This window comes from Haemorhous mexicanus, chromosome 6 (genome assembly GCF_027477595.1).
Source record: "Haemorhous mexicanus isolate bHaeMex1 chromosome 6, bHaeMex1.pri, whole genome shotgun sequence".
Lineage (NCBI taxonomy): Eukaryota > Metazoa > Chordata > Aves > Passeriformes > Fringillidae > Haemorhous > Haemorhous mexicanus.
In genome coordinates this window covers 57,057,165-57,069,674 of record NC_082346.1, presented here as the reverse complement: position 1 = coordinate 57,069,674, position 12,510 = coordinate 57,057,165, and positions in this window count along the sequence as shown.

Below are 12,510 nucleotides of genomic sequence, written 5' to 3'. Positions count from 1 at the left end.
GCCCTGAGCTCCAGGTACCAGGTCAAGGATGGCTGTGGTAAAACATCTGCTACATCTGAGCATGTTTCACCATCTGGAGTTAGACAAGGAGGCTTACAGCTTTCAGATATGTAAATATGTCACATTATTGATGCTACAGATGGTTTATGAGTTTCTTGAACAACCTGCCTGAAATTTTTCAGTTTTGAGATTCACCTCAATTTTTTAATGAATTCTCTACAGCAACTGGTCTTCAGTGCTCTGACTTTTTCCTTCCTCTCTGTTCCCCAGAGAATAAGATAGTAGAGATGTGAGTGGGTAAGAGGGATAAAATAGAAGTCAAAATGCAACAATAAAAAGAAAAAATATAGAGCATGCAGAAAAATATTTTTTTATATTGAAATGAAAGAAAATACTTCAAAGCCAAAGAAGTTTGGTACCACCAATTTCCAATAACAATTTCCACATGCTTGTCATATATATGCTAACTGCAGCACTCCAGTTTTGCAATAAACAAAATAAACATTTATAGTGACCACAGCAGTCTTTTTGAAACCTGACAGAGTACCCAAGAGACCAGAAACTTTAGGGTAAAAGGAAAAACTGGTGCAAGTCCATCTTGGTAGGGAAAGATATACAGAGGCTTAAGTGTGGCTTCCTGTTGCAGTAACTTGATTGTCTCAGGTCCCCTGTGATTGCCTTGGAAATATCCACCAGCAGCTTACAGGGCTGACAGGGAATTTGAGATTGTGTACTGACATTTGTGAAGGCTGGCAGGGAACATAATAGTAAATGGTTGGCCATGCTGACATGAGTTTACCTGCCAGAGAGGTAGTGTTACATCAGCTCAAACCTTCTGGAAAGTCTACCCAGCCCAGAATCTCCTTCAGTCTAACCTAAATGTGCCACATGGGGGAATTAAAAGCCTTGCTATACTCAGATTTTCAAATTGGCTCCATGTGTATTCAAAAATTTGGATTTAGAGCCTCTTATATAATTTTGATGAAGCAGCCCTGAAATCAGTGAGTCAGTATTAGAAGTAATTTGTGTTTGAATTTAATTTCTATGATGAAGTACAAAAAACCTACAGTTTATTGTTGCTCAGAAATGTGTCTTGGTTAAAAGATGACACCCATTCATTTGCCTTCCCATCTTAAATTGTCCAGAATGATCCTAGGATGAGACCATAAGCTGGGTCACTGGAGCAATATTTTATGAATGTTTTGCAACAGCACAGGAAGATCATTTCCTCATTGCAGCAAGAAGAGGGGGAGATGTCTCATCCACTGGTGAGAGCAGTTGAATGAGACTCAGAAGACTTGCACTGCACTACAGATTATCTTTTGGGAAGTTACCAAAGTTCTTTTATAGTGCAAGACAAATGTCCTTTCTATAGGTGCCTTAATAACCCAACTTGGAAGCAACAATATCACAGCAAAAAAAAAAAAAAAGAAACGTGTCTAATCAAGAAGTCAGTAGCTGTGATCCTCCCCCAGTGCAGTTTCCAGCAGTACACTGGGCTGCTGCTCAGCACTGGCTTACAGTGTTATTTAAGAACTGAGCCCAATGCCTGTGCTTGCTCACTTTGTCAGAACAGAGATTTATGGTGCATGTTCTTCCACTAGAGTGAGAGAGTCAAGACTTCCCTACAGACACTGACATTCCCTGGAGGGTTTAGTATCCAAGTATATCCTGACCTTACTCCCTGTCTGACAAAAATACTGCTTGTGGTGCTTTGTTTCTATGGCATGTCTTGAGAAATGCTGCAATAAACTCAACATTTCCAGCAGTGTGGATTGCTAAGCCTCTTAATTTTTTTATTATAACAACTGGAAGAGTTCTCCTCTGTATTCTGCATGCCTTCTTCCACAAATAGCCAGAATCCTGAAAACTGTTGTCCTTTTTATCAACAGAGGAAGGATTTTGTCCAAGCTTACACCTGACATTTTGTCACTGGGTCTTTATGGAGGGTTACCCCACCCAGCTGCATTAGCAGAGTAAATATGTAATACCTTGCTAGCCCAGAAGGTCTATACCTGTTTTGCAGGTGCACAAAAGAAGGTTTCTGCCTTTAGTAGACTGCCATGAATATACAGCAAAATTTGGTTTAATTTACATTTTCTGCAAGGTAAGTTTCCATCCATCATTGTTGCAGTTCGTAGCTGTTTTTTTTGGTTTTTTCCCCTAAATTCCCAGTCTTTTATTTGAAGTATAGCACTTTTCCAGACCCTCCCTTATTGTAAACATATTTCTAAGAATGTGAAAGGAAAGGTTGAACTTTCTCTGAAGTAATTGAATAAATGCCAGGGCCAAGGACAGTTTTATTTGGGGGAGCCCTGACCTGACTAGTCATGGAACCTCCCCAGCAGGGAAAACAGATGACCTGGAAGCCTTCCAGCCCAATCCACTGCATGATTCTATGATTCTATGGCAATTCCTGTGCATGCCATGGGACGACAACAAAGTCAAGTACTAAACTAATGTCCATTCTCATCTTCTTTGCTTAGATGCAAGATGTTGGCAGAGGTTCCTCATTCTGGTGAGTACTGATGAAATTCCACCTTCAGTGTCAAAATACCCTCTGACTTCAGCAGGGCCAAGATGCCATGAACCTGTTTGCATGGGACATGGACTGTACACCTTTAATAGAAGTGAAAATTTCAACAGAGTTGCAAGGCACAGTATTCCACCTAGGATAAAGGTACATAGAATTTCCTTTCCGTAGATTATTCTAACAAGCTTTATAAATAGTTCATAAGTCTCTGGAACTGCTGAGTGGGCTTCCTGTTTTCAACAATCAAGCCTCAGGTCATCCAACTCAGGTTAGTCTCATACTGTAAAGGAAAAAACATCCTTAACCACCAGCATGGACTTTCTAAATTGATGTTAAAGCTACTTCTTGGCAGTGTCACAGACCCCTTTCCACACTAGGAATGAGTGCTACATCTTCCACATCTTCTTCACTTCCAGGCTAAGTTCTGTCTTGTTTCTCATCAGGATAAACCTCACATAATTCCAACGAAGACAATGAAGCAATTCCAGATTTACCAGGATGCCATGGAGAGCAGATTCTGGTCCTCTGCTTTTATAGCTGAGGTAAATGAGACCACAGACAATGTGTCCATCATGGAAGGGAAAACTGGAGTCTAATACTTGCTGGTCTCTAAGGGCTTGGTCTCCTCCTGAAGCAGAAAATAGAGGGAGGCTGTGTGAGAATTATATAAAGTGAGCCAATGACTCAGTTCTTGGTAGAGTCATCTGTTCATACTGCACAGCCTGGCTAAGACCCTGTACCACTTGTGACTCATTTTTTTTATTGATACAAAGTGCTGAGAGAAAAAACCTCAATAAGAGACTGCAGAGAACATCAATAAGGGGCAGAGAACAAGCTAGGAAGAAGGTGTTGAAAATTTTGAGTGGAAAGGGGAAAATAAAAAGCTTGCCTATGTGCTTGCCCTGGAAAAGTGTATGAAAGGAAAATGGCACTGGAAAAATAGAGACAGTAGATAAAGGAGAGAAAAAAACTCTTAAAAGCAAATGAAGAGACTGGTGAAAGAAAATCAGACATTGTAAAAATTCTGTTGGGCCTATTTTTCCTGCTGAACTTTTTTTTTTTCAACGGTGAGTATGTGAGCTAATCCATATTCTTAAGCAAAGAAGAAAATCATCCACTGCAATCTAGATAATTTCCCACTCCATTTGATGATATAATGCCCTAAGAGCAAACTGCTCTAAATCATCTAGGATAACCTACCAGGCTCACTTTTCAGCAGAAAAGGATAAACTTTGTTCTAAACAGTTTCACTCTCAGAATCAATGCCTCTTACATCCCCCACTGGATATTCTGTACCTACTGCACTCCTCCCACATGGAGGTGCTGAGTAAGTTCTTCTCACAGGTGTAATTGTTCCAACAGGGCTCTGTCTGTGCACACCACAGAGCAGTTTCTCCTTTCCAGAGTCCCCCCCAAGACTGTTTCAGTCATGATGGGCATAAGCAAATAAGAGGAAACAGAGATTTTATTAAATTCTCTATCTGTGCTAAGCAATGGATTTTAGCATCATTCTGTCCTTTTCCTGCAGTAGCAAGCTGCTGTTGTAGGGTTTTTTCTCCCCTTTACAGAATGCTAAATCCAGCCAGAAAGCTGTTATGAAAAAATACCCAAGGGAAGTGTGATGGAGGTTTTTTCTTCACTGATTTCTCTTCTAATATTGTTTCCTTCCTTCCTCCCCTCTCCACCCTGCAGACTCAATCCTCAGCCTATTGATGTAAAAGGAAAAACCCACACTGACCTCATGTGGCTCTGGATTATGCTCCCATTCCTGGGCCATTTGTTTTTATAAGTGAGTTAACAGGAGCACTGAAACCTGCTGTCAGAGGAGCTCTGAGAGTGCCATCCACTGCCCTAATGCCTCGTGTGGGTTTTCTATGGAACTGCATTGTTTGAACCCAAGATAATATTTTACCTTCAATCCACACCATTATGAATTCATTTGACTCTCAGTGTACAGCAATAACAATGAATTTGCTGGGTGTTGAATGTCACATACCTCTGCCAATATGGCATTTCATTGCAATGCACGGCAGCATCAGTTTAACGATGCCAGGCTTTTTCCAGAGCCCTCTCTCTGCATTTCACACACACACTCCCTTCTTTCTCCAGGAGAACAATAAATACTCCTTAGCATTGCTTAAGAAAAATAAAATCATACTTTGCTTTTGAAAAGAAATGTGATCTATATGCAGGCCTCTAGCGAGCTGAACACCAAATGCTTCCTGGGACAGTGTGAGCGTGAATATGTGCACAGAGGCTTTTTATAACCATAAAATGCATGCCCTGGAATACTAATCAGGGCTTGTTTCATTTTGTTTTGCTTTCCTTTTTGGTTGTTTGGTTTAGTTTGTTATTTTTTTTACTTAATTCCAGAGTGCAAAAGAAAGTAGCCTTGCTCTCTGAAACAAAAGATGTGAAATTCTTGGACAAAGCCTACCTCTGTCTCCTGGACAGTTCATCCACAGGAGTTAAACAGGCCAGAGTGTGGTGAGCTGGGCTGCATCCTACTGCTGGTGCAGTAAGGGGCTGGGGACTGAGGGAGGAGTGGGCTAGCCAAGGGCCACAGCAAGGGGAGGCACGTGGTTTTCATCCACAAGGACAAGGAGTGACAAGGAGTGCCTGCAGCTGCCTTAGACCTCTGACCAAGGCACCACCTTAGTGAAGAGGATGTCATCCTGGAAGTATCCGTGCCAGAGTTCACCCCATCGCTTCAGCTGGGGTGATCAGTGGGATATTTCAGTCTGGAGAAATTCACAATCGTGCACCCATCTGGTTTTTACAGTGAGCACATTCCCATGCAAGAGCTCTGCTGGATGAGTGAAACCCTGGCACTTATCTGCTAACTTTGTGAGGGGGTCTGCTGGGCATCAGCTGCTCTCATTTCTGCACATTGGTGCTAAGCCCTTCTCAACATTGTCATAAGGTGCCAAGGATGTCAGCCTGGCACCTCATCCTCCTCAGAAAACACAATATGTTGTGTGCAGAGTGGGTCTCTTGACTGCCTACTAGTTTTACAAGTTATGCAGAAAAATAAAGGAAGAAAGGAAAAAAAAATTAAAATAAAAAAGAAAAAAGAAAAGAGAGAAATGACACAGAAGTAAATCTTTATTGCAGAAGGAATAGTCATGTAAATGCATTTTTTACCAAGCAGTTTTTGTACAAATTGCTTGGGTATGCAGTGTGCATAAATGTCCTTGTAGAAATCCAAGTAAACCTACTTTGATTAAGTAAGCTATTTTCAAACCATGATTTGTTATCATTTTAAGAAGAAAACTAGTAATATTTCTGATAACAAAGTAAACACTGACATCAGCTGAACTGTTAATAATGTAAAGCCCTCCAAGAGTTTGTCTGGCTTTGATTATTTGATTATATGGGAGGACTTTGATTATTGCCCAATGTTTTGCTGAACTCTACTGAATCACAGATAAATCTATTGTTTCTATAAATGCTCCTTCAGCAAGACAAGAAGAAAAACAGATTGACAAAATATGACAAGGCTTGATTGAGAAAGATCCCTTCCTGGACATGTGGGTTCCAAGGAATAAGAGTAGCATGCAATTAGTATGTTTTAATGTAGTTTTCTGTAACATGAGTGTGCTGGTCTAGTCTTTATTCAAAAAGCTCTTGGAGCTACAATTGTTGAAGCTGTCTCTTCAGCTTTATGTTTGCTTGCTTGTATTTTAGTTTTCATCTGAGAGCACAGAGGCATTTTCCAAGGCAAGGTGCCCTTCAGTGTGAAATACAGAATATATTAAACACTGAAATGAGTAAGGCAGCAACTGTAACTATTGCAGCTAATGCTACATCACCCAGGCTGGCACAGAAAGAGTTGAATTTACACAATTATTTGCAATGAATTTGCTCCAGAAGACCAATCAGCATTTTGAATGAAAGAGAACCTGGGGGAAAAATTGCTCATCTCAGCTAAAATAATGAAGGCAATGATCAGTGGGATAAGGAAAAATTGATGGCAAAAGTTGCTTGTTAAATATGTTAAATACTTCAAACCTGTGAAACAATAGGAAAGAACAGCACCATAAATGTGACACTGTTATGTCATCCTATCCAGACAACAATTTAACATTTTTTTCCCCACTTATCTCCTAGGGCCAATATTTTATCCCTAATCCTGTTGGGGACTTTCAGACAGCTGACTACATAGGGTAGTTCTGGAGAAGGTTAGGTTAGGAATAAGAAAGTCTGAAACCTTTTTTTCTTGTACCAAATAACTGATGTGATATTTGTAAATCCAGACCTCAAACCACACAATGGCCAAGAAAAAAATTTCACCATAATTAGATCCTATTGATGAAATGCTGCAGACAAAAGGTCTCTTTGTGGGAGATGAAATGGGCTTGCCTCAGGTATTTGTTGTCCACTTATTGAAGACATTGATTGATAATTTACCAATCTCTTCTTTGCTTTTTGTAGTGCAAATACACCAGTATGTTGGGATATATAAACAGATAAAAGACAAGTGGAAGAGGCCATGACCAATCCAAGCAGACAAGTGTTCTAATGAAGAATTGCAAACAGGTAAGAGATTCCAGACAGCCCACAAAAAGAGAAGGTTTAGATCAAACCACCTGAATAAACAGGGACTTGAAAGAGTTCAAAGCAAAGCACAGGGGTGTCCCAGGAGGATTTTTGTGTTTTACCTGTCTATTCATACAACTGCCTGTTAGATCAAACCAAGTATTTCTCTTGTAGAGAGCATGCAGTGATAAAGCACAGGCAGGTTTTGGTGTGTCAGCATGTCAGTGGGGAGACACCACACACATGACGTTGCACTCAGGATGAGCTTCTGTCTCAGGTGCTTCTCTTCTTGGCAGCAGTGAAAGAGCAGCAGAGCTGCTTGGCTGTACTACCTGGCTGATGCAGGCACCAGCTTTGAACCAAACCAGCTCAAAGGATAAGCAAGAGGAGTGCAAAACCAAAGACACTGTTCACAATCATTCCTCAGTATTTAACTTTTCTCTTCCCCAAAGCACTTCAAAGAGCAAGAGCAGGGGCTGTTTCATGCACTGCTGAAAGCATTATTGCTGAACAGCACATGGCAACCCTGCCTGAGAGCTTCAGGTCAGAGCAGAAGACCAGCCCACCCAATTGGAAGTGTGAGGCAGTCAAACAGGCAATGATATTTCAGCCTGCAATGCAAAGAGGATTCCTATCCTTACTCTCTCATGAAAAGTACAGTTTTATGCTTTGTGAGCTCTAGTTACAGAGACTTGAGTTTTACATCTTTGCTGATGGCCCAGAAAGTCAAACCTGTTAACTCCATGACTTAGAGGATGCCCAATTTTATGTTAGAGGAAAGATTAGCCATATCACTTCTAGTAATTTAGGAGTCTTACAGACCCTGAACTTTTACTTATGAGATATGACATGATAACAACTTCAAGTGAGGCTCCTTATAATCAGATGGCATCTGGTCATTAATCTATAACACTCATCTCTATTTACTTCCTCTTTTAATAAAAAATATGAATGCCTTACATATTCCATACAGATATCTTCATCAGCTACCTGAACATACAAACCCAGAGATTCTTCATTTCCCATTGTGACACTTTAAATCCACAATAAGCTCTCTTAGTTTCCTAGAAAGAAAATCCATCATGAGCTATGTGTCATCATTTCAGCACCTTCCCCTGTGTCCTTTAGCATAGCTCTTACTCTAGTAATCTGCATTTTGAAGAGGCATATTTAGCCACATGCAGCTTCCAACTTCAGGTTCCATTTAGGGAATCAAAACACTTGTGAGGGGAGATGTGACATTTCTGTTGAGTCCCTTACAGAAGCTGGAAAAAACTTAAAGACTCAAGACTGATTGGAAGGAGATAAATGAAAGCATGAGTTTGTGTTACTGAGATGTTTGAATATTTTCCTGGACTTTGCCCTGTACAATTAAATAAGGTACTTAGGGACGTGTCTAAATTAAAATATCTCTAGCTTAACCTCATTTCCTTCCAGAGAGTTTATTTCTACAATCTTGCTTGTGCACACTTCCCTTTGTTCTCTTCCTCACTGTTTCTTTTCTTTTCAGGAGCCTTATTTCAAAAAAAGTTGCAGTGTGCTCACCCAACCTGTGCTTCAGCCCCTGAAGCAAACCAGAAAGTTTTAAATTGCTTTCAGAGAGCAAAGTCTGATTAAGTGCTGTGACATCACCCCAGCAGTAATGTCCAATCCCAAATTAAATCTTTGGCTGTTTCGATTTTGTATGTGCATGTTTTCTTTCAGCAGCTAATGACAAGTCTTGGAATATCTGAAACATATCTCCATTTCTCCACTCCAGCCACAACCCACAAATAATTACTCTGCATTGGACCCAGTTTTGCTACGTCCATACCCAAATTTGGTACCTCCTGTGTTTTATTACTGATACAGTTATCTATTTACTCCTGGTCTTAAAAGATTTGGCCCACTAAAAATCTCATTTATTCCACTTCTTTGTGAAGTTCCATTGTTTCTTGCACAGCTTCCCCTTAACTGCCTGTGCAATACAGCCATCCTCATGGACCAGTCCATAACTTCTGTCACCTTCTGACATTGCTCTTGGCATACCCAGCAATTTCTCATGTCATGTGCAGCAGTTTTCCTGCTCAGCTGTCTAAACCTCAGTTCAGGCAGCACTTGGGCATCTGCCTGCTGCCCTAACACTTCCCTTGAAAGAGCTGCCCCAGCCAAAGATCTGTCTTCTGAACCCCTGTTACCTCTGTCAGTGCACACAGGGCTCAGTGAAGCTCTCTGTTTGCATGCAGCTGCCTGGTTCTTTCTTCATGATTTTTCAATACAATGATAATTCCTTTTTTTTTTAAAAAAAAAAAAAAACCTCCATGTTTTGTTAAATAAACCATCACAATCCATTAGCAAAAAAAAAAAAAAAACTTACCAAAATAAAATCACTTGCAATATTGATATCCCCTACCATATGTACAACTTGATTTAAAGTCTAATAAAGCAGAATGCCTTTCAGTCCTTATTCTGTTTTACAGAACATTTTTCAGTTATTTATTTTCAGTTCAGATTGCTGTATTTTTTTTGCCTTCAAGCCTCATGTTGTAACATGAAAAGCAGAGGAATTCACTTTGGCTTCTTCATCTTCATTTCAGTTTTCTATAAATTATATTCCAAGTTTTACTCAAAATGGAGCAGTTTATTGCACAAAGGCAACAGATTTTAACCCTCCAGCTCCTCCTGCTTGTAAGATCACACAGAACGTGCAGGATTTTGCTGTTAAGAGGCAGTTGTAGTAAAATTCAGGCCTTTTTATCAACACTGGATATGTTCCACCTGCTCTGACTCAGCGATTGCTCCAACCTGCACCAAGACAGACACCAGGCTCCCCCACCCCTGGCTTGTGCCAAGTGCCACTTCTACCCCAGCTTTCCTGTCACCACTATTCTTGGTCTTTTCCTGTCCTTTCAGCCACAAAGCCTCCTCCCAAAACCAAGATATGCCTGAGGCAAGTGGCACCAACAGCTCAGGAGTAAACACCTCCCAAAAAGGCTGACAGCAGCCAGGAGCTGGAGCTGCCTCTGCTCTGTGCTCTGCCCATTGGCCACGACTGCCATGCACAGAGCAAACCCATGTCAGGCTGCAAGCTAATGACTAAATATGGACAGATATGTTCCTTAGGCACAGCTGTGGAGATTAGGGACAGAGAAATCATCAGTGAAATTTTATTATTTTCTTTTATGAGAAGAGTCCTATCCTATCCGAATATAATATATTTTTACAGTTCAGATGGTGACTTGATTCCTTTCTCTGCAAAGCAGGTCCTTGGTAGCAAAAGCTGGCAATATTAACAGAAAACCTAGAGAAAAGCAAGTAGACTTCTCCATGGCACTAGTGAAGATTTAGAAAAAAACAGGAACCCAAAATGATATATTGTTTTATCAGTGGTCATACCAGCTAAAAACCACTTTGTAACTGGGGAAAAAATGGGGATAAATGGGGAGAACAACAGTAAAAATGAGTGACAATTTGTCAGTTCTGTGTACAAATGCTGAGGCACAGAACAGCTCCCATCACCTACCACATGCTCTCACAGATCATTTGATATTCTGCTCCAAGTAAATTTTTGTCAGCAGCTGTCCAGTCACCGTGAAAATTTCTCAATTTTATACCAAGCATTTTATCAGTTCAATATTACAGTACATTCTTCCTGAGCTTAACAGCATCAGCAAAATAAAGGATGCAAATAATGTCCCTGATCTAGAAACAGCAGCAGGCAGATAAATCACTGTCCCTTTCCATTTAAAATGAATATTTATGTGTTGAATTTTAAATATCATCTTTCTATCACTTTTCAAGAAATTCATTTCTTTCTCTAACCCAAAATGTCTTGAGCTGTGACCGCACAATTATTGGTGTTATAAGGATGATCTCATTTCCAATTTATTTAAGGATGGCCCAGTCATGTCACACAAGCTTCAGCTGGCCAGAGAAGTCACTGTTTTGCCAAGAGATAATAATGCTGACAATATTCTGTTTGCTAGCTGACCTCTATTTATCATTGTGTACCAGTTAAGACTTAAGCTGAAAGTATGTCCAGGGAAGAGATTTTAAAACACAACTAGAACCACAGAACTTGCACTACACTAAAATTAGAAAGAAGGTTTAGGTGAAAATGTAATTATTCTAACCCTGCCTTGGGGTAATGGCAGAGAGCAGGAAACACAAATAATGTGATCTAGATTCATTCCAGTGTCCCATCTATTCTACCAATCTTGTACATGCTGAAATTTTCAGGAGAGTTAAAACCAGGTCTTCAGGAAAAATGAGCATAGAAATTATCTGAAAGCCACCAGCAAGAACATAGCCAGTCCTTGAGCATAACAGCTGGCTAAGCTATTTGAAACACTTCCTCTCATTTCCATTTGTGTGCTCCTCCTCTGCCATTTGTGTATGATTATTACAATACTGGTATTAAGATCAGAATGACCATAACTTCTCCTGTCGTTGTTTTTCCCCCCTTTAACTTCACATAATCACAATAAAGCAGCAAGGTTCAGGAAATAAAAACACCATTGAGGAATTGTACCCAACCTGGAAGGCTCTTTTCCTGCTGCTCTGTCCCTAGGAAAGTGGAAGAAGGCAGCAAAGTTACCCAGGAGAGCATTGCCAGGGGAGACAGAGTCCATCAATGTAGCCACAGGAGCTGGAGGGGAAGATGAAGGAGAGGGTCTTGGCAGGTGATGTGGGCACAGTCCTCTGGAGGGAAGGATGAAGGAAAGGGTCTTGGCAGGTGATGTGGGCACAGTCCTCTGGAGGGAAGGATGAAGGAAAGGGTCTTGGCAGGTGATGTGGGCACAGTCCTCTGGAGAGGAAGATGAAGGAAAGGGTCTTGTCAGGTGATGTGGGCACAGTCCTCAAGATCTGGCACGAGGAGCAGAATTCACTGAGTGGTGACTGAGCCAGGCTGAAACACAAAGGTTAGAGTGCAGTGACTCTGAGCTCAGGGAGGGCTTTCTCTTCAGTGTGCTTGAGGCATTAATAACAATAAGAACCATTGTACTATTCCTGAGGATTCCACAAAGGATGATGCAGGAAAGCTCACTCATTTTATGGTTCCCCTGCCAGAAAATTGTTAGGGCACCAAAAGGAATGGGAAGCTACTGACTGAAGTCATGTCTGGCAAGAGGGGAGGAAGCAGGCTGGCACATTGGCAGACTTGCAGGAGACTCTGTGAACTTCCTTGGGTAACCAGGCAATGGTCAAGCCTCTGCCACCTCATTTTCACTGCTGTGCTGCCTGAGGGAGCTGCACAATGGAGTTCCTTCCCAAAAGCCTTCTGCCAAAATCACTTGTGCACTGGCAAGTATAACCTTTCCTTCCCAAAGGAAGAGATGGCCACATTCTTGGTTGACATCAGGAGATGCTGTTAAAGGAATTTGTATCAGACAGGTTGTTGCTCCAGGGTTCCCATGCATTTCATTCCACAATCACACTCTTTTATTGTGCAGGTTGCA